Source organism: Amblyomma americanum, unplaced genomic scaffold, assembly GCF_052857255.1.
Source record: "Amblyomma americanum isolate KBUSLIRL-KWMA unplaced genomic scaffold, ASM5285725v1 scaffold_13, whole genome shotgun sequence".
In the NCBI taxonomy this organism is placed as follows: domain Eukaryota; kingdom Metazoa; phylum Arthropoda; class Arachnida; order Ixodida; family Ixodidae; genus Amblyomma; species Amblyomma americanum.
In genome coordinates, this window is record NW_027526485.1 from 11,159 (window position 1) to 32,921 (window position 21,763).

A 21,763-nucleotide genomic window follows, 5' to 3' on the forward strand; every position below is an offset into this window, starting at 1 on the left:
CCCTCCCGTCCTGTGTTATTCTGCGCAAAGTTTTTAAATATGTCGCTACGCCAACTGGCCCAACGTCCTACCCTAATAGGCTACCTAAAAGGCTAAAATGAAAATTGATTGTTGGGGAACGAAAATGGCGCATTATCTGTCTAATGTCGCTGGACATCTGAACTGCGCTGTAATGGAAGATAACTTCGGGAAGGAAATGGCGCAGTATCTGCCTGATGAGGAGAGAATGAAAGAAAGGAAAAATTTGGTGCCGTATTGGAGAGCTCTGGAATTATTTCGTCCACCTGGGGATCTTTGACGTGCACTGACATCGCACAGTACACGGGCGCCTTAGCGTTTTGCCTCCCCAAAAACGCAGCCGCCACAGGCGTGTTCCAACCCGGGAACTCCGGATCAGTAGCCGAGCACCCTAATCACTGAGCCACCGCGGCGGGTCTGTAAGAGACGAGATTTTTTAATTTCAGTTTTCAAACGCAAAACGCGGCCGTGTGCTGTGGCGGTGGCGAAAGACACGCGCAGAGGGCACGCGCAGAGAGGCACGCGCAGAGAGGTATGATTGGACTCACTACTAAGAGGCCGTCCCTAACAAATACTAGGTGGGGCCCCTAGCACGGGACCCCAGTGGCGTCGGCCACGAGCCGCGCGCGCTCAACAAGGGTATTTTGAGCCTGTAGGTCAGAGCAGCCGAGCAGGGCCGCCTCCCAGTCCTCCCGGGTGGAGTTGGTGTGAGGGAGATAACAGGGTTGAAGGGGAGGCAGACACCATCTGAGAGATGTCCAAAGACTTCACCGCACAGTGCGGACAGCTGCCGGAGAAAGCAGACCTGCCGGATGTCAGTGTAACGAGACAATTCAAGGGGGCACTTTGTTGACCTAAATAGCGGTAAGGCAAAAGCCTTTATCGAGCTGTGGCTGCTTGGTCGCTGCTGTTCCTTAGCGCGCGCGCTTGGTTGCTGGAGACACAAGAGAGCGTTTAAACGGCATCCTTCCTTATCGGCGTTCGGGAGGCGTCCGGTAAACTGCCTGGGGAGCGCTCCTCTAGAACGACTGTGGCGCTACTCAGTGACGTCACACGCATGCGCAGTAGGCTAAAGCACAGATGCGTTACTCTGCTTAGGTGTAAGAATGCGAAAGCATGTATCTTGAGGAAAGGAAAGGTTGTTTAGGGAAGGAAAGGACGCCGTAAATCTCAGATTTCGACATCTCAGTGGACACCTCAACCGTGCCTTATACCACGCAACTGAAGGTGTATATAATTCAATAAAGGCCGAGTTTGGGCGAGTTGGTTTACCATGCTGAACGTAAAAGCGCAAAAAACAAGGAAGTAGAATAAGACACGTCCTTGTTTTTTGCGCTTTTACGTTCAGCATAAAGGTGCATATATCATTGGTCCAAACCACTGTCGCAAGCTAGCCCGGAACTTGGCTAAAACATGCAGACTATCATGATGATGATAATATCCAAAGAGATATTCTAAGACACTACTCGGATACCTGCCGCGGAGGCTCAGAGGTTAGAGCGCTCGGCTACTGATCAGGACTACCCGGGTTCGAACCCGACCGCTGCGGCCGCGTTTCGATGGAGGCGAAACGCAAAGGCGCCCCTGTGATCGAAATTGGTCGAAGATGGTCGAAATTATTCCGGAGCCCTCCACTACGGCACCTCATTCTCCCTTTCACTCCCTCCTTTATCCATTTCCTTGCGCAGAGGTTCAGGTGCCCGCCGATATGAGAGACAGATACTGCGCCATTTCCTTTCCACAAACACCAATTTCCATTTCACTCAGAATGCAGTAGTACGAATGGTTGCTCAAGATTTTGGTGAATGCATTCAGGAATAATGCCACGACATTGAGGTAACCAGTGCCGACATCGCTGGGACTTCGTATGCACTTCCGATATCTGTTGCTCAAGCCAGCGTCGGCGCTGAGGGAGACGCGGTTATGCGCCGTGCCTCTGTTTCCATCATTCAACTTTTCATAAAGATTTCTTTATCGAGTTAATTTATTCATCGGTGTGACACGATTTGAGACCGGGCATGACCTGAGACCGGACAAGGTCATGGCCGCCACTATCAGCCATTAAATGCTTTCGCCCTAATAGTGCAATTGGTTGCGGACTTGCATATTTCAGTTTTTGCGGCATCTTACTCTCTGGTTTTTTTTTCGCAGCATTTTAAAGAAAAGCTTGAAAAATATGAAGGAAGTGTCATGTTGTTTACGTTGGAGTATTGTAGCCTGCGCAACTGACTTTTTAGCCGAACTAGGCAGGTGCGCTAAGCGCATTGATGTGGGCCGCCGCCACCGACGTCGAAGATTGCGCAGTGGTGCACACAAAAAAAAACAAGAAATTACTACGCCTGCCTTGACAACTTCAGCTCACCCACTCAGCTTCTTTCTTTTTGTATATGTGATGACTAAACAAAATCGACGTTTAGGCTGGCTTTATGTTGCCTTGAAGAATTTCATGCTGGACTTCATGCTGGATTTTCAGAGAATTTTTCAGAGGATTTTCAGAGGACTTTCAGAAATAGTGCAATTAAGAAAAGCACACATGCAGCGTCACCTTTCGGTTCACGCGGACTTTACTAGGTGGCGACACATGAAACTCAAAGTGGCATGGGCGTAACCTAGCAGTCCCAGGAGTGTGGCGCATTCGAGCCGTGCGCATTAGCACTAGTGCCCACCCACTCCAAAGCATTTACGCACTCTAGCGGCTTGTAAGCGTCGTGAAGTGCTCATTTCACGTGAAGGACCAGGCGAGATCAGACTACCTAGGAGGAAATTCTGAGGACACCACGTGTAAGTACTGCAGCTCTTCCCAGCTCATCTGCTTCGCGTCCTTTCAGTTCCACTTACAGCCGAGCACCTTCGAATTGCTCCGTATTCGTTTACCAAGAATTTTAATCCACAGTTACGACTTGCGTGCAACAGCTCCCGCTGACACAGGTTGCACAAAACAGTAGAAGTCTCCTGACACATGCGGCCGTTTTGATTTTCTGACTCGCGTTTAGACTATTTTACCGTCAACCTGTTGCATGCAAGCAGATTCCTAGGAGTCCATGATATGAACCTGCGGCAGCAAGTGAAAGAAAAAAGTCAACGCTATTTCGCGTGGACACGCAATAATTAGAAAGTTGAATGTCTCCGTCTACCAACGTCATAACAACTAAAAGCTAACCCGCTATTGTGAAGCTCGTAACTCGCATTAGGACACATAAACAATATCCCATCTGCATTATTTTACCTTGGGAACGCCCGCGTCCGGCGGAGCGAGCGGACGCATCGCGCCTGGGCTCCGTGTTTTTCTTGCGTGAGCCGGAGGGTCGGCGTTCCTGGCTTGGTGTGCAGAGGTGTGTGCGTATGGGCTCCGGCCATTTTTCTGATTTTCACCAACTTTTTATATTCCGCTGAATTTTATTGTGTCTCCCGAAGTTCAAGAAAGTGCCCGGCACCTTCCCAGCCCATTTTCGACTCCGGCACTCTGTTTCTGTGGCGCACATGGACGCTTGTTTCCACCGAGCCCAAGGCAAGCCTCTCTAAGCCTACCGCCGCTGGCGATAGGCTCCGCTTCGCATCCGGGCCCACTGCTTCTCCAAACGTGGACGTCGTCACCGTGAAGGGGAGGATCTAGCTCCTGAACAGTATATACCCACAAACTGGACCTACGTAGACCACTGATATGAACGAGGCTTCGCCACTCCATCATCTTCAAAACGCACTCCCAAGACACCGCTGACGGCGTCACCTTCCGCGTCCGCACAGCATTCCGCGTCCCAACAGCCATCTCCCTCCTCAACACGTAAGCTGCCTCGCCACGCTGCGTCACTGCCACGTCTTCCTCTTGAAGACTTTTAAGTCATCATTCGTCCTCGCGCGGGGGTCAGTCTGCGTGCCTGGGACAGAACTGTCTTCGCAGAGCGATCATCTCAAGCCTTCATTTGACCTAATCCGACACTGCAGACGACAGCCATCGGGTGAATTTCGTTCACAACACCCTCACCTTTAGCACCCCGAACCGGGACCGCGCCATCACTTATGCGAAGCTCCAACCAATCAACCTGCGTTCGACAAGCTACACTGTTGCCGCCTCTTTTGCCCCACCAGGCGCATACGCCCGAGGTATCATTCACCATCAATACGTGGATCAGACACAGAAGGAAATCATAGACTACTGATGCCCCAAAATCGAGAACACTGGATTCTCTCCGCCCGCCGTTTAGGCAAGACCGAATCTATTCTCATCACTTTCGCAGGGATCAAGTTCCCCCGCCATATCTCCTACGCCAGCAGTGCTGTGCACCGCTACATCTTCAACAACAAAGTGGAAGCCTGCCTTAACTGTCGAAAAACGGGACACCGAGACGACGCTTGCCCGTCTCCTATGCACTCCAAGTCTCCTCACTGCGGAGCTCGCGACCATGACGAGGCCCATAAATGCAACCCCCTTTTTTAGTTTGTTCTGTGCCTCACCAGACTGCTTCCTCCAAGTGCAAACGCCGCTACAATGTGTCTGCTGTCGTACTGCAACGCCAGCTACACGCTGCGAACTAAGACAGTGCCCCCACCTCCCGTCGTTCCCGATCCCGGACACGACGCTAAGGGGCGGGGAACACCTAATCCGGCGAGCACAGCTGGCAGCGGCATCAAGCGGAGCCCTGGATTAGGGGCAGACGACCATTGCTAAGAAGACGGACGACACACCTGACTCCGCCAAATTGCTCACCTACTCTCTAGAGCTATATAATTATAATTGGTTTTTTGGGGAAAGGAAATGGCGCAGTATCTGTCTCATATATCGTTGGACACCTGAACCGCGCCGTAAGGGAAGGGATAAGGGAGGGAGTGAAAGAAGAAATGAAGAAAGGGGTGCCGTAGTGGAGGGCTCCGGAATAATTTCGACCACCTGGGGATCTTTAACGTGCACTGACATCGCACAGCGCACGGGCGCCTTAGCGTTTTTCCTCCATAAAAACGCAGCCGCCGCGGTCGGGTTCGAACCCGGGAACTCCGGATCAGTAGTCGAGCGCCCTAACCACTGAGCCACCGCGGCGGGTAATCTCTCTCTAGAGCTCAATAAACGTTTTCCTTCCTTCTTTCCTTCCTTCCATCCTTCCTTCGGCCAAAATGGATTCCGACCACTCCTCCTCCTCTTACCGGCGCTCCAGCCGGAATCCCTCCAGGTCCTTCCCACCCCTGGACTCCAGGTTGTCTCTCACCGAGAGTTCTTCACGAAAATTCAGGTGAGCCGGGCAGTCGCGGCTGCTCACTCTCAGCAGTCTCAGTCTCGCGATTCAGAACAGCATACCCTCCGCGACAAGATAACACCGTTAAAGCTGGCAACCATAGACGACAACAAGAGAACGCTTCTTTAAAGCGTCCACTGTTTGGATCCGATCCACCATCTCAAATAAATTCTACTCTACCCGTTCGACCTGTTTCCACCACCTCGCCTCAGGCGCCCACATCTACTCCCTCGCAACCCAAAGATACTACCTCGAGTCCTCCCTCTAAGCGGAAAGCTATCTGCCGCTCAGAAAGATACGTTAATTTTGATGACCTCGAGGAATGTGGGGCTCGTCTAGAACACAAATTAGGGGCTAAAATTGATCCTCAGCTCGTAGCGAAATGTGCTGAGTTCTCCCGATAAATCCAACAGCAAATGCACCAGTTCCACCAACAAATGCAGCAGCAAATCGAAAATCGAATTAACACCCTCATGCAGCAACTCCAAACACGTGTCACAGGTCTTGAAGCTAGGGTAGACGCACCGGCCGCCCTCCCCACTATGCGAGTTAAACCATACGATTCTAGTCTCGCTAACCTTTTCCTATTAATCTTGGTCACCGTACCTACGAGTATATACGCACCTTCCTCTCTCGTTGTAAAGCTGAAATTAGCTTTGGCTCTCTTCCCTCTTACCATATAGCCTTCGTTAGCAATGACACCCCCGAAGGATCCGTTCTCTCCCCCTTTCTTTTCAATGTCGCCTTGCTCATGCTACCTTCAACATTAGACGCTATCCCCCTGCTATCCCACACCTTATACGCAGAAGATATCACCCTCTGGGTTTCAACAGGCAACGATGCTGAGGTTGAATCCCCACTTCAACAAGCGGTGGATGTCATTGAGCGCCACGTAGCCGGAGCCGAACTCTCTTGCTCACCACAGCAGTCCGAGCTGCTCTTTCGAGGTCAACCCGGCATCCACGGCCATCCTCCCATCTGCATTACTGCTAGTGGCCAGCCCATACGCGAAGTATCCGCCATTAGGTTATTGGGGCTTCTCATCCAGAGCAATCAGAAAAACCCCGACATTCTGGCTAAACTCATAGCCTCTGTCTCGCAGACCATTCTTCTAATTCGTCGCATTGCTAATAAACATAAAGGCATGCGAGAGATGGACTTACGATGTTTTGTTCAGGCGTTTGTTATCAGTCGCCTGGCATATACCGTCCCTTACCTCTACCTTAGCTGCCAGGAACGAAACCGCGTTGACTGCCTTATTAGACAGAAGTACTTTGATTTGGGCTAGTTGGTTCATATCTTGAAAGAAGTTAGGACGGCGCTAAAACGACAAAGACAAAGAGGCACGAACACAACAGGACGGGCGCCATACAAGGCATACAAGGCTGCTCTCCATCTCCTCCACCGGACCCTCACGTATAAACTAGTGTCATTAGGGGTCTACAACACTGTTACAGAGCTCTCGAAAGCTCATCTCACCTCTCACTAGGAGCGTCTCAACCACATCTCCACGGGACGTCACATACTCGACAAGCTTGGAATAAGCTTGGAAACGACCTTCGCCGACAAGGCCCAGCTTTCGTCCCATATCCGCAGCAACCTTATCGTTACACCTCTACCGAGAAACATGCACCCAGGGTATCATGCCGTTCGCCGCAAGGACAGGGCGAAGTCTCTGCATAAAGAGTATTTAACAGATCAGACAGCGGTCTACGTCGACGCTGTCGAATACTCCGATCGCGATGTTTTTTTGCTCGCGCTTGTAAACTACTGTGGACGGCCTTTGGTTGCGTGCTCCATTCCGTTTAGATCATCTGAAGAATCCGAGGAGGCGGCCATAGCCATGGCGATGGTCTCCACTTCTGCAGGAATTATCTTCAGCGACTCTAAATATGCGATTCGCAATTTCACCAAAGGTCGGGTCTCCCCCACCACCCTATCTCTCCTCTGCTCCACCAAGGACCAAATCCGCCCGATCCATTTGATCTGGGTAACTGAGCTCTCATCCCAGACAGGGAACAAGGTGGCCCGAAATCATGTCCGTGGATTCGTCGACCGCGATGTGGTGTCGCCCGTCCTGCGTGCGGCGAGAGATCGTATGGTTACATTTCATGACATGACCATGCACTACCGCTTAGGTAGACTTCTATATGCCCCCGCACATATTTCTCTAATCAAGCCCCAAGAGGTTGCGTGGAGGCAACTCCAACCGAACTCCTTCCCCAGCCCCCCGCGATATATGCCCGCATATACCCTGGACTCTACTCTCCCTCCTGTCAACTATGTAGCCAACATGCCACTCTATTCCACATACTCTGGGCTTGCCTTCAGGTCTCCCCTCCGCGAGGTTTTCAGCTCTCGAATCTAGACCAGCGGGAGGCCGCATTGCTCAGTTCCTACTCGGACACATATATCCGGGTTGTCACAAGAGCCCTAGAAGTCGCCGAACGCCACGGACTCATGGCCACTTAGTGAGGCTATAACTCCAAACCAACTGCTACCTTGGTGGATTAAAATAAAGTTTATCCTCCTTTTCCTCCTCCTGTATCGTGCGCAACTCTGGCCGAGACTGCGCAGTTTCACGTAATTCCTGGAGAGCCATGCTGCGCATGCGCGAGGAGCCCTCCACTACGGCGCCTCTTTCTTCCGGAGTCCTTCCTTTATCTCTTTCTTTTCTTTATTAAAGTTTACCTCCTCCTTCTCCTTCTCCTCCTCCCTTATGGCGCGCTTCAGGTGTCCGCCGACATGTGAGAGAGGTACTGCGCCATTTCCTTTCCTGAAAACCAATTTAAGTTTTTTTATTTATTTAATATAAACCTTAATTTCATTGTTTTTATTTTATTTAATTTAATTTAACGATGGATCAGTGGCCAGGGCGCTCGGCTACTCACCTGGAGTTCCCGGGTTCGAACCCGACCGCGGCGGCTGCGTTTTTATAGAAGCAAAACGCTAAGGCGCCGTGTCCTGTGCGAGATGTCAGTGCACGTTAATGATCCTCAGGTGGTCGAAATTATTCCGGAGCCCTCCACTACGGCACCTATTTCTTCCTTTCTTCTTTCACTCTCTCCTTTATCGCTCCCCTTACGGCGTGGTTCAGGTGCCCAACGATATATCAGACAGATGCTGCGCCGTTTCCTTTCCACCACAACCAATTATTGCGGCCACGGTCCGCGGTGTGGGTCTCCACGGCAGGCGTCGCATGGATCACACCTACCGTTCCGCTGAACGCACGAAAGTGCACCGGCGTGGTGGTGGTGGTGGTAGTGGTTTTATTAAAAATAATAGCAAAAAGGAAGGAAAACATTTTTGCTAGCCCCGGCATCTGCCATCGATACTGAAGCACCTGAGCTGGGGCAGCGGAAATAAACGATAGCAGGCAGAATGGAGAAATGAAATAAAACAGGTGAGGGGAGAGGAAGAGAGGTTAGGGGGAGAAGTAATATTGCCGCGAATATTTGCAGTGTGTTCGTTTTTCAAATCTGCCGCCACATCACTTTATCGCTTTGTTTGCGACGCATGACGCGACTAGATTTATCTCGATTGATCGCAGCCAGGCAGAGCTGATTCTACGTTGTTCCGGAATGTTCTAGTAACTTTGCGCTCTTTATCTCGAAAGTTCGCTATCAGCTTTAAATTGAGCACGGCCGACAGCAGCCGGCATTCAGTTCGACGACCGCCGAGCACGCTTGTCGCTTCGCCGCCGCCGAGTGATTCAGTCCATTTTGGGTGCAAGTCGGCCCAATAAACAGTTCTTTTAGAAGACCCTTTCGTCCGTCTTCATCGCTGCTTCGACTGCCGTCACCACTACGTGACATTTGGCGGAGGTGCTGGATAGCCTTCCATGTTCCGGACGCTCCCTTCTAGTCGTGAAGCCAGCCCTGAGCGCTTCGCACCCGAGGACGAGCCAGCCGACGTCTCCAGGGAGAGGAGCCTGAGTTCGGAAAACTGCCGGACCGCACAAGACAGCGAAAATACGCGGCTACGAGCACCGCAACCTCGCCGAAAATGTCGACACCGATCATACTGCAGCAGCCGCGGGTGCCGCCAACTTTCAATGGATCCCTAGGCGAAGACCCTGAAGAATGGTTGGATCAATTTGAGCGCGTGGCGTCATTCAACGGGTGGGATGATGCGGCAAAAATTGGACACCTGTTCTTCTCATTGGATGGCTCCGCACGCACGTGGTACAAAAACTACGAGTCGTCCCTTACGACATGGGTGTTATTCAAGAGAGAACTATTGAAGGTATTCACCAGTGTCGTGAGGAAAGAAAGAGCCGAACGACTCCTCGAGTCCAGGATCCAGCTTCCGAATGAGCCCGTCCGCGGTTACGTCGAGGAGATGAAGCGCCTATTTCGCCGCGCCGACCCCGGGATGACCGAGGAAAAGAAAGTTCAGTTTTTAATGCGCGGCGTAAAAGAACAACTCTTTGCATGCCTCGTCCGCCACCCGCCAAAAACAGTCGAGGAATTCATGCAAGAAGCATGCACGATTGAGAAGACCCTCGACGTCCGAGCTCGGCAGTACAATCGTCCTTCCTCTGCCGGTGCAATCCTTTCGGACACGCCGGCCACCACCAGCGACAGCTTGCGGGAAGTTATCCGCGAAATCGTCAGAGAGGAGCTACGCCGATTACTGCCATCCTCCCCACAGCGCACAAGCAGCGACTCTGATGGACGTGGTACGGGAAGAAGTGCAACAAGCACTTGGCACCCGACGGCCACAGAACCCCGGGTCATGACCTACGCCGCTGCAGTAAGAACTGCCCAGCCCCAACGACAACCCCCACGTCCTCCCCGAGATGAGCCACTTGTACCACAACGCCGCCTCCCAGCCCCCGCCTGCCCAGCCTATGACCGACGCCCCAGGAAATGCGACGCCTGGAGGACTTCCGACAACCGGCCGTTGTGATTCCATTGCGGTGAGGCCGGCCATATCTTCGTCACTGCCCGTACCGACGTATCGGTCTTCGAGGATTTGCCATTAACGCCCCACGACCACGCTTCGGGCAACGCCCGCAGGAAATCGACGAGTACCTGCTTCGAGAAGAGTACACGCCAAACCGCTTTTCGTGCTCACCATTGCCGTCAACCTCGCGCTTTGCGTCGGCATGCCGCAGCTACGCAGCCGCGGTACGAGGAAGATCTCCCAGCCCCCGTAGGGGAAACTGAAGGCAGCAACCTCTGTAGGTGAGGTTGCTAAAGAGCGAAACGCCGAAGATCCTCCACCGACCACGCCCCATGAAGACGCTGCACCCGCGACGCCACATGAAGAACCGACACTCGCTGCACCGATGCCGCACACAATGAGAACCCCGACCACGACGCAGGCTGCCTTGAAAACGACGCCGCCACCCAGAAGAGCTTCGACCATACGCCCCACCCGCGACTCGCATACGCGACGAAGCCGTGACCCGACGCCAAGAGCGACGTGCAATGCAAGAGCCAGGACCTCTGACTTAAAAGTGACTATCGACGGCCGGAACGTTACCGCTCTAGTCGACACAGGAGCCGATTACTCGGTGATGAATGGAACATTCGCTGCGCAGCTGAGAAAAGTCACAACGGCTTGGGACGGCCCACAAATTCGCACCGCAGGGGGACACCTCATTACGCCATCAGGACGATGCACAGCGCGAGTGACTGTCAAAGGACATACCTATCCTGCGACCTTTGTTGTGCTACCGCAATGCTCCCGCGAAGTGATCTTGGGTATGGATTTCCTTAATGAGCATCAGGCGATCATCGGCCTGCGATGCAAGCTGATCACGCTTTCGACGGACGAAGCCAACGCTTCGATGGAAACTCGGGAAAATCACGTTGCCCTGAGTGTCCTGGAGGAAGAAGTGAGCGTCCTACCCCGATCAAGCGTTATCCTGACCGTAGGCGCCGCGAAAGCCATTAACGCTGAAGCCATCATCGAGGGCAACATGCAGTTGCTCCTAGACCGAGGAATCAGCATCGCAAGAGGCATCGCACATTTACGCAATGGCCAGGCCGAAGTACTGCTGACTAACTTCAGCGAAGAATACCGGCACATTAACAGAGGAACGGCGATTGCTTTCTTCGACGAAATATCTGACGTACGAGACTCCTCCGCCCTCTCCGACCCCTTCGCAGAAGATTCGCCTGACCAAGAGAACGCGCCCACTTTGGACATCAACCCAGCCCTGCACCGGAACAGACAAGACCAGATCCGCAATCTGCTTCAAAGCTACAGCGAGTGTTTTTCGACATCGCCGAAGGTGCGACAGACGCCAATTGCCAAGCATCGCATCATAACGGATCAACACGCTCGACCTCTCCGTCAAAGCCCCTACCGTGTGTCCCCGCGAGAACGACAAGCCATCCGGGACCAAGTCGAAGAAATGCTTCGCGACGACGTCATCCAGCCTTCAAACAGCCCATGGGCGGCACCGGTTGTTCTAGTGAGAAAGAAAGACGGCTGACTTCGATTCTGCGTGGATTACCGCCGCTTGAACAACATAACAAAGAAGGACGTCTACCCCCTCCCCCGCATCGACGACACACTGGACCGCCTCTGCAATGCCAAATATTTCTCATCGATGGACCTCAATAGCGGCTACTGGCAAATTGAGGTCGACGAAAGAGATCGCGAAAAGACAGCATTCATCACTCCGGATGGGCTGTTTGAATTCAAGGTGATGCCATTTGGTCTCTGTTCCGCACCAGCGACGTTTCAGCGAGTAATGGATGCAGTGCTGGCAGGCCTGAAGTGGCAAATTTGTCTGGTATATTTAGATGACGTTGTTGTCTTCGCCTCAAACTTTGAAGAGCACCTCAAAAGACTTCGAACAGTACTAGACGCAATCAAGTCGTCTGGCCTAACGTTGAAAGCAGAAAAATTCCACTTTGCTTAAGAAGAGCTGCAGTTTATAGGCCACATCGTTAGCAAGGAAGGAGTACGCCCAGGCCAGCAGAAAACAGATGCTATTGAACAGTTTCCACCGCCGGCCGATAAGAAAGCAGTGCGCAGATTTCTCGGACTGTGCGCATACTAACGACGATTTGTGAAAAACTTTTCGCGCATCGCCGTGCCCCTGACCCAACTGACGAAGGCAGACGCGCCGCAATCAGAAGCCTTCAAGGAACTTCAGCGTTGATCACAGTCCCCACCGATCCTTGCGCATTTTGATGAAAACGCCGATACTGAAGTTCATACCGACGCAAGCAGCGTGTGACTAGGCGCCGTCCTCGTTCAAAAAAGTGACAGGCTGGAAAAAGTCATCGCATACGCTAGCCGTTCCCTTTCCAAGGCCGAGGCTAACTATTCGACAACTGAGAAGGAGTGCCTTGCCATCATCTGGGCTACGTCAAAATTCCGCCCCTATCTCTACGGACGGCAGTTCAAGGAGGTCAGCGACCACCACGCGCTCTGCTGGCTTGCCAATTTGAAGGACCCCTCTGGCCGACTCGCTCGATGGAGTCTGCGTCTCCACGAGTTTGACGTCACCGTCGTTTGCAAGTCCGGACGCAAGCACTCTGATGCCGATTGCCTCTCACGAGCCCCTGTAGATGCACCGCCGCCGGACGACGATGAGGACGCCTTCCTGGGACCCATCAGCCCCAGCTCTTTTGCTCAGCAGCAACGCTCGGACCCCGACCTAAGAGGCTCTCATCGAGTACCTGGAAGGCAAGGTTTCTTCACCCCCCGCTTCATTCAAGCGAGGACTGTCTTCCTTCTGTGTGCAGAATGAGGTCCTTGTGAAGAAGAACTTTACAGCGAACAAAACAGCCTACCTCCTTGTTGTACCTACTTGTCTCCGCGAAGAAGTTCTACAGGCTTCACACGACGAGCCGACCGCTAGACATCTCGGGATTACTCGCACCCTCCGCCGCATTCAAGACAAGTATTACTGGCTCCGACTGTCTGCCGATGTCGCACACTATGTGAAAACCTGCCGAGATTGTCAGCGACGAAAGCCTCCTCTCACACGACCAGCAGGATTTCTGAGCCCCATTGAACCTGCCTCAAGGCCCTTTCAGCAGATCGCCATGGACTTGCTTGGCCCTTTTCGAACGTCAACATCTGGAAATAAGTGGATCATCATAGCGACCGACTACCTGGCCCGCTACGGCGAGGGGATAGCCCTACCGAACGGAACAGCAGTAGAAGTCGCCAAATTTTTCGTGGAGTGCATTCTTCTTCGACACAGAGCCCCCGATGCGCTCACCACGGAAAGAGGAACTGCATTCACGGCGGAACTAACGCAAGCCATCCTGCGGTACAGCCAAACCAGCCACCGGAGGATAACTGCATACCATCCGCAGACCAACGGACTGACCGAGCGCCTGAACAAAACCATCGCCGATATGCTCGCTATGTATGTCGATGCCGAACACAAAACCTGGGATGTCATCCTGCCTTACGTCGTTTTCGCCTACAACACCGCAGTGCAGGAGACCACCCAGATGACGCCTTTTAGGCTCGTCCATGACAGGGAGGCCACGACCACGCTAGACGCCATGCTGCCCAACGTTACAGAAGAAGAGAACGTCGACGTTGCCGCCTACCTTCAACGCGCAGAAGAAGCTCGAAGGCTTGCCCGATTACGGATCAAAGATCAGCAGCGGTCCGACGCCAGACGCTACAACCTACGAAGACGCAACGCGGAATACAAGCCAGGAGACCAAGTCTGGGTGTGGACGCCCATTCGCCGCCGTGGATTGAGTGAAAAGCTTTTGAGACGCTATTTCGGCCCGTACAAGGTTCTTCGTCGGCTGGGTGAACTGGATTATGGAGTCATCCCTGACGCAATGACAGCATCCCAGCGACGCCGCGTACGACCAGAAGTTGTCCATGTAGTCCGTCTGAAGCCGTATTATGCGCGCTAAAGGCCGCTGCATTTCCATGCTCTATTTTCGCAAGATCCGTTTTTTTTCCTTACTAGTCGCATTATTTGTTTTAATGCATCTGGTCGATGCTTCTTTGAGAGGGCAGTAATGCCGCGAATATTTGCAGTGTGTTCGTTTTTCAAATCTGCCGCCACATCACTTTATCGCTTTGTTTGCGACGCAGGACGCGACCAGATTTATCTCGATTGATCGCAGCCAGGCAGAGCTGATTCTACGTTGTTCCGGAATGTTCTAGTAACTTTGCGCTCTTTATCTCGAAAGTTCGCTATCAGCTTTAAATTGAGCACGGCAGACAGCGGCCGGCATTCTGTTCGACGACCGCCGAGCACGCTTGTCACTTCGCCGCCGCCCAGTGATTCAGTCCATTTTGGGTGCAAGTCAGCCCAATAAAAAGTTCTTTTAGAAGATCCTTTCGTCCGTCTTCATCGCTGCTTCGACTGCCGTCACCACTACGTGACAATATGTACAAACTCTTTACACAATAAGAAATGTGTCGAGGTTGTGCGTGTGATTAGTTCATTTTAGAGGAATTAAATCACACATGCGCACAGCACTGTGTTGGTTAGCACTGGAAAGGAGCGCCCAGTTATTAATCGTTCAAGGTAGAACTCGCGGAGCGTTCGGTCACTGCGTGTAACTACCTGACGGAGAACAGGCGGGACGTCAAGCCCGTGTGTTCGAGGAATGAACAGAGGCTAACCAAAGTTCGCTCACGAGTGCGCGCAATGCCCTGCGCCCACAATAGCGTCTTGATGGAGTCTGGTAGTATGCCCTGCGCCCTATAGGCCGCGAGAATATCGCGACGAGCATCGGCGAACGCGGCACAGTGAAGCAGCATGTGTTCTAGTGTTTCCACTGCACCGCATCCGTCACACACATCACTCGTCGCGATTCCGTGACGCAACCGTCGTTCCCCGGGCCACACGCAGCCAATAAGCGCGCGGAGGATCATTGCGCGATGTGGCCGTGTAAGTGCGCGACAGCCGGTGACTCTGTCGATGCGCTCACCCCCCGCAATGCTTGGGTCGGGGTGCAGCTTTCGGAGATGGTCATGGATGGCCGCACGCACGTCCTCCAGCGCAAGGGGCAGATCGCTGGCAGGTAGTTGGTGTGCAGCGGTCGCGAGGTCGTCAGCTTCTTCTTTGCCTGCGATGCTGCAGTGACCGGGTACCCACTGTGCACGCACGGCACAACCTCTCTGCGCGAGGCGCTCGATGCGCGAGCGAATTTCCCGCACTAGTGGGGTACCGCGGCCGTTAGATTGCAGGCGGCTGAGGGCGGCGCGGGAGTCGCACAGCAGAGCACTCCTGGGCGGCGGAGGGCCGAGGGTGAGCAGCAGGTCCAGCCCGAGCCGGATCCCCATCAACTCCGCCGTGGTGGAGGAGCCCAGGAATGCTGCATGCTGCTGGCTGTGCCGTCGCAGGGCGGGATGGTGGCCGCCGCAGCAAGGGAGCAGCTGTCGCGGGCCGCTGAGCCGTCGGTGTACACGAGGAGATGGTCCTGGAGCTCCTCGTGTATGACGGCTCTGGCCAGCTGCTGCACAGCACAGAGGGGTGTGCTCCGCTTTCCCGCAATGCCGACGATCTCTCGCTGTACCTCCGAGGCAGCAGGCCAGGGCGCGTAGGAGCCGGAGGGGTGTGGGCCTTGTGTCAATTGCTCATACTCAAACAGCGCCGCGCCCATTTGTGATCGCGGGTGCGAGCGCATACGCTGCAGCAGCGAGCCGCCGTCCGGTGCGCGGTGAAGCCGGTCGATGTGATTCAATGCCCTGCGCGCTGCTTGGAGCTCAAGTGGCCACGCTCCTGCCTCGGCCAACGTTGCGGCGCACTGCGAGTTTTTGGGCAGGCCTAGGCACACGCGCAGAGACTTGCGGTGCTGAAGCTCGAGTTTCTTCCAGCACGGCTTGCGCACCATGACGAGCTGCAGCGCATAGAGCACCGCCCCCAAATCTGCGGCATTGTATAGACGCAGCGCGGCTTGCTGAGAGATGCGCTGGCCTCGAGCGGTGAGCTTGTGCACGGCTGCGGTGATCCTCTTCAACTGCAGACAGGCCTTGGTCGCCGCGGGGCGGAAGGAAAGGCGCCAGTCGATGTCCAGGCCAAGGTACCGCACCGATTTACGCCACGGAATCGGAGTCCCGTCCAGTGACAGTGGCGCAAGGTGCACGCGCGAGCTCGAAACGCAGGCCATGGCAACCGATTTGTCCGCGCTCAGCGATAGACCAAGGCCGCGCAAGCTGGCATCGATTGTGGTCAGGGCTCCCTGAAGGCACCCCCGCACGCGGAACGCCTCGCCCGGTGGTCCCCGGCACCACAGAGCTATGTCGTCTGCATATATGGACATGTATACATGATGTCGCCCGCTCGTGTTGAGGGAGGCCGGCACCACCGACATGGCCACATTAAACAGAAATGGTGATAGGAGAGAGCCCTGCGGCACGCCCATGTCGACCGGGCGAGACTTGGAGAGCTTACTCCCTACTCGTGCACGCATGGTGCGCCCGCTCAGGAAGCCATGAACGTATCGCAAAAGGCGCCCGCTCACACCAGCCCCCTTAAGCACCGCGAGAATTGGTGCGCGGTGAACGTTGTCAAAAGCGCCCGATACGTCCAGTAGTAGCAGCAGCGCAACCTGGCCTGCCGCCCTGGCATGCTCCAGCGCTGTAACAACGTCCGATATAGAATCAGCCGTGCACCGCATCCCACGGAAACCCGTCTGCCGCTCGTCAAACAAATCAGCCTCCGCAGCCCGCTCGTTCAGACGCTGCAACGCCATATGCTCCATGAGCTTACCTGCCGCCGATGTTAATGCCACTGGCCGGTATCCGCTCAGCTCCATAGGTGGGCGCCCTGCCTTTCGGATGGGACAAACGACCGCGGTTCGCCAATCCTCCGGTAGCTCCCCTCGTTCCCACACCAGGTTGATCTGCGCAGGAGGTTGCTGCGCATCCAGGTTTCGCAGCATCTGGTATGTCACCCCGTCCGGTCCGGTGTGACGCGCACCTTGATTTCCCGGGGCGATGAGATGTGACACAACAGGGCACTGCGGCACAGGTGGGTTCCTCGCACGTGGTGGCTGAGTGGTAGCCAGTGTAGCCAGGTAGCCGCATCTGGGGCTCCCCATCATGTGAACCTACGTCTCCTGCAGCGCGATAACTTCTGGCGAATCCTGTGCGATGCGAACTCGCATTTCGGCGTACCGCGCTGCAAGTGAGCGCACGTTCCGCTGCAGGATGGATGGTATGAGGGAGGGATTTCGGCGGCTAGCCATCATGCTGGCTTATCTGTGCGGGAGCACCCGCTGCTTCTAAGCAAGCCCGATGTCCATCGGTGCCCTCCGGGAAAAGTGCGCTGAGGGCGCGCAATGCCAGCTTTAGGCGCGCGATCTCCGCGTCCCGTGCGTCAGGGGGCTGGCCATGAGAAGCGGCCGCAGGCTCGGGCCGCGCTGTACGGGACGCCAGGCAACCGGATCGCCGCTGCCGCTGCCGGCGCTGCCGTTGCTTCGGTGACTGCTGCTGCTGGGTGTTCCCCTGACGGCCTGCGCATAAGAAAGCGCGCGGGGCGTCAGCTGATGTTGCTGGGCTGGGGCCGCTGTCTCAGCCTAGACGACGGTTCGGACAACCTGTCTGGACATCGGTGCCATGGACGTGGCCATTAAAGTGGCAACGTGACGCTCTCGCTGCCAGTGCGGGCACGCTTGGTCAATGGTTGCATGCCGCCCCCCGCAGTTAATGCAGCGGGGCTTCCTCGCGCAGGTACCAGGCTCGTGCGGCCCGCCGCAGCGCGTGCATCGGGCAGGAGCACGACACACCTCAGTGGCATGCCCCAGGCTGGCGCACTTGGCACACTGGAGCGGCCGGGGACGGCAGGGGCGGACCGCGAGCCTGCGCTTGAATATGGTGATGAACGCCGGGGGTGTCGGCGCCGCAAAACGGAGAGCGAGTTTGCTGCCCGACAGAGACGCCGACACCATCGGTACCGTTGACTCCGCCGCCGCTAGCAGCTACTCCGCCGTCCTGCGCCCGTCCACACCGAAGACCAGGCTGGAGCTTTGATTCCGAGGAGGAGGCTCCTTGGCGCAGACCGGCACGCCGCAGATGACGGCTGTGGCTAGCAGGGCCTGGAGAGCATCGCTGCTCCCCGCGTCCACTGCCACCACATTCCGCCGAATGTTTACCCGGAGGGCGAGGACGCCCGGGCGGGATCCGATCTCCTCGGCCAACTCCTAGCCCTGTTCCCTGGTGAAGGCAGTGCCCCGGTTCGCCGGCCGAAACAGCACCGTCCCCACCAGGCTGGACGGGACCTCCACGGCGGCCGCGGCTCGCTCCAGGGCAGCTCTCCGACGCCGCTGCGCCTTGGTAGTGATAATGCGCCACGGGACCAGGCTGACCCCAGCATCAGCGTCGCCGCTGTCTGCGGCGCATTGCTGCGGCGCGCCGCGGAGTTGGGCGCGCTCGCTGCCAGCAGACGAAGCCCCAGCCGCAGCCTGATCTCGTGCTCCGGGATTTGATGAGGTCGCATCCGGTTTTCTTCCTGACGCCGTCGCCCCAGCAGCAACAGCAGCAGCATCAGCAGCAGGCTGGAGGTGGGCTCCATGGGGCTCGTGCTGGGAAGGCCCTGCTCCTTCGAGTGTGGAGGGAGAGGGAACAGTGACGATGGGGGGGGCTTCGGGCTTCCCGCTTTGCCACCGCGATGTCCCTTTTGGTTTCCGAGTCCCTCGCCTCCTCGGACCCCGTTGAGCGTCGCCGTTTCCGGAGAGCAGACTTGTCCATTGGGGAGCAGATGCTCTCCTCGGCTGAGTTGTCCGCAGTGTGCCTGCAGCAGCAGCATCAGGGGGAGAGGGCATCACAGCCGGTTCCCCAGGTGTAGAATGGCGGCAGTAAGCGCAGGGGTGGCCAGAGGTGGGGAGGGAGCCGCCGTGGAGTTCTGCGTCTGGTGAGCGAGCGCCATGGCGTCCCTCAAGGCTAGAACGCGTGGGTCCGCCGGCGACACGTCCAAGGTCCCGATGACGGACTCGAGGTTCTCCGAGGTGGTGATGAGCGCCGCCGTCAGGCACCTCACCGTGTCCCGCAGATCAGCGATCTCGGCCTGCATTCGCCGAATGGTGCTGGACGACCTTGTTCTGGATGGCGTTCGTCTCCGTGATCGTCAGCATGAGCGGCCTGCCCTGCGTTGCTCATTGTCACCGCCGAACACAGGTCTTCGCTCGTTCACGGTGTCTATGGCCTCCATGGGGAGACCCCGCAACGCCGCGAAGCTTTAGGCCCAGCGTCCGAAGGAGCAGAGAGCTAAAAAACGTGTCCACTCGCTTCAAGCGCCCGCCGAAGAATCCCACCGGCGTTTGATGAAAATTTGGTTTTTGGGGAAAAATGGCGCAGTATCTGTCTCACTGTAACGGCAGACACCTGAACCATGCCGTAATGGAAGGGATGGAGGAGAGACTGAGAGAAGAAAGGAAGAAAGAGGGGCCGTAGTGGAGTGCTACGGAAAAATTTCGACCACCTGGGGATCTTTAACCTGCACTGACATGGCACAGCGCACTGGCGCCGTAGCGTTTGGCCTCCATTGAAAGGCAGCCGCCGAGGTCGGGTTCGGACCTACGTACTCCTCCGCATCCTGGGCTGGAACGATTGACCTTGTGTACGCAGCATTGATACAACTGCGTGTTACTTTACCGATCATCGGGCAGTGTTTATCTCTGTCAAATCAATTCAATAAATAACGTGTCTCACCGCATACTTTTTGAATGCTTAACATTTTAATCACCACAACCTCAACAGCATGTGTAACCTGCGGGGAACTTCAGCTGTCGCTACGTATATCCTTGCATAGCTTAGCTAAGCCACTGCTAATGTTTTTAAAGCGAAAGCTATACTATGACAGCCAGCGAGCCATTTCTGCTCGGCGAGCCGTATGCCGTATATAGGCAGCCGTATGCCGTATGCGCTAGCCGACGAATGACCTTGAGCCGCCGTTGCCTAGCAACGCCGCAGCCGCGCTCCAACAGATGACGCCGCCGTCAACGCCGCTGCCGTCACGCTCGCTCCACCAGATGTTCTCCACTGAGGTAGAGAGAGAGGAGGTGTTACCTCCCGGTGATGTATATATATGCGCTTCGCGTCAGTGTAGGAGGTGGCTCTGACACCACCATGATATCTGATACTTGATTTAATATCTGATGCGGGTCCTTGGACTCAAGATATTAAACTTATTTTCGAATATCTCCGAGTGCTGGGCTTGAAGCACTCCGGCACGGGTCTGTCCGGTACTGCACTGCCTCCCGGATTGGCCCTGGGCATATTAGCGCGCGCCTTTTTTTCTATCGTTGCTCTTCTATCCTTTAACTCTCCTACTTCCAGCACGCAGCAGCGACTGTGGCTGGGATTGAGCCAGTAGGCAGGAACGTGCACTTTCCTTTTGTTCCTTCCTATCAACAACAGCAGCACCAGAAGTGTATGGTAGGCCAGTGGCATTAACATCGGCGGCAGGTAAGCTCATGGAGCATATGGCGTTGCAGCGTCTGAACGAGCGGGCTGCGGAGGCTGATTTGTTTGACGAACGGCAGACGGGTTTCCGTGGGATGCGGTGCACGGCTGACTCTATATCGGACGTTGTTACAGCGCTGCAGCATGCCAGGGCAGCAGGCCAGGTTGCGCTGCTGCTGCTACTGGACGTCTCGGGCGCTTTTGACAACGTTCACCGCGCACCAATTCTCGCGGTGCTTGAGGGGGCTTGTGTGAGCGGGCGCCTTTTGCGATACGTTCATGGCTTCCTGAGCGGGCGCACCATGCGTGTACGAGTAGGGAGTAAGCTCTCCAAGTCTCGCCCGGTCGACATGAGCGTGCCGCAGGGCTCTCTCCTATCACCATTTCTGTTTAATGTGGCCATGTCGGTGGTGCCGGCCTCCCTCAACACGAGCGGGCGACATCATGTATACATGTCCATATATGCAGACGACATAGCTCTGTGGTGCCGGGGACCACCGGGCGAGGCGTTCCGCGTGCGGGGGTGCCTTCAGAGAGCCCTGACCGCAATCGATGCCAGCTTGCGCGGACTTGGTCTGTCGCTGAGCGCCGACAAATCGGTGGCCATGGCCTGCGTTTCGCGCTCGCGCGCGCACCTTGCGCCACTGTCACTGGACGGGACTCCGATTCCTTGGCGTAAATCGGTGCGGTAAGTTGGCCTGGACATCTACTGGCGCCTTTCCTTCCGCCCCGCGGCGACCAAGGCCTGTCTGCAGATGAAGAGGATCACCGCCGCCGTGCACAAGCTCACCGCTCGAGGCCAGGGCATCTCCCAGCAAGCCGCGCTGCGTCTATACAATACCGCAGCTTTGGGGGCGGTGCTCTATGCGCTGCCGCTCGTCACGGTGCGCAAGCCGTGCTGGAAGAAGCTCGAGCTTCAGCACCGCAAGTCCCTGCGCGTGTGCCTAGGCCTGCCCAAAAACTCGCAGTGCGCCGCAACGTTGGCCGAGGCAGGAGCGTGGCCCCTTGAGCTCCAAGCAGCGCGCAGGGCACTGAATCACATCGACCGGCTTCACCGCGCACCGGACGGCGGCTCGCTGCTGCAGCGTATGCGCTCGCACCCGCGCTCACGAATGGGCGCGGCGATGCTCGAGTATGAGCAATTGACACAAGGCCCACAC

The 21,763-nt window shown here is 55.6% G+C and overlaps 1 protein-coding gene across 1 annotated transcript in view; it reads left to right on the top strand.

Moving 5' to 3' along the window:
- Window positions 1-2,605: 2,605 nt before the first annotated feature.
- The window catches only part of LOC144111919 (uncharacterized), a 67,858-nt gene continuing 48,700 nt past the window's right edge, over window positions 2,606-21,763 (top strand). The window contains exon 1 of the mRNA XM_077645006.1: window positions 2,606-2,799. The gene's annotated coding sequence lies outside the window, so the exon portion shown is untranslated. The remainder of the gene's footprint in view (window positions 2,800-21,763) is intronic.